An 885-nucleotide genomic window follows, 5' to 3' on the forward strand; every position below is an offset into this window, starting at 1 on the left:
TCCTCCACAGCAATGCACAACCCTAATTCCAGATCCTACTTTCTAACCCCCCATGCTCCGTTCAAGGGAGCTGGGGCTCCAGGAGTGACTCTAGGACTGGCATGTCTCACTGCACCAGAATGTCGGCGATGGGTGCACATGGAAGGACACGAGGTCTGAGCAGAAGCAGCTGCCATCAGCCGTGTCTGGACAATGTGGGCAAGAGCATGGATAACAAACTGAAATGGGAGTCCTGGAGTCCACAGGACATGAACGAGCATGCAGAAAAAGGAGGGAGGAGCAGTAACATAGGGTACCATTTAGTAAGGCGGCGGCGGCAGCGAGACATGAGTGCGGCTACCGTGGTGGAAACCAGTTCAGGGAAGAACCGCCAAGAGATGCTCACGCTGGTCAAGTGTGGTAAGAACAGGTGTAGTGGAGTCCTGAAGAAACACTGACCTTTTCAGCAGAGAAACAAGGCAGGCAGACCCTGTGCTGATGACATGAAACTCACGCCGAGGAGGCAGAACACATGCACGGGGCCGTGGCCTACGTTCTAGCGACAGGAACGGAGCAGCACCTCTCACGTATTCTTATCACACCCGTGTTGATCACGAGGACACAAAGCAGTCTACAAAGTCACCGACCCGCACCCCCCAGAAGCGACATGATCTCAGAAGCCTGACTGAGGACCGTTCGTCACCCATCCGAGCGGACACAGAGGGCCTGGCCGCTGACCACACGCACCGCTGCTTTAGGTCCTGTGGCCCCCAAACCACTACCTGACCACCCTCCGCGTGAAAGATTCTTTTTACTAGCTGAGAATGCTGGAACTCCAACATGTCCCTTTACCCAAAACTACGTTTGTTCCTTCTGCCTCACGAAGAGTAAAACAAGTCCTACACA

Source organism: Vulpes lagopus, chromosome 17 (assembly GCF_018345385.1).
Source record: "Vulpes lagopus strain Blue_001 chromosome 17, ASM1834538v1, whole genome shotgun sequence".
Taxonomy (NCBI): Eukaryota; Metazoa; Chordata; class Mammalia; order Carnivora; family Canidae; genus Vulpes; species Vulpes lagopus.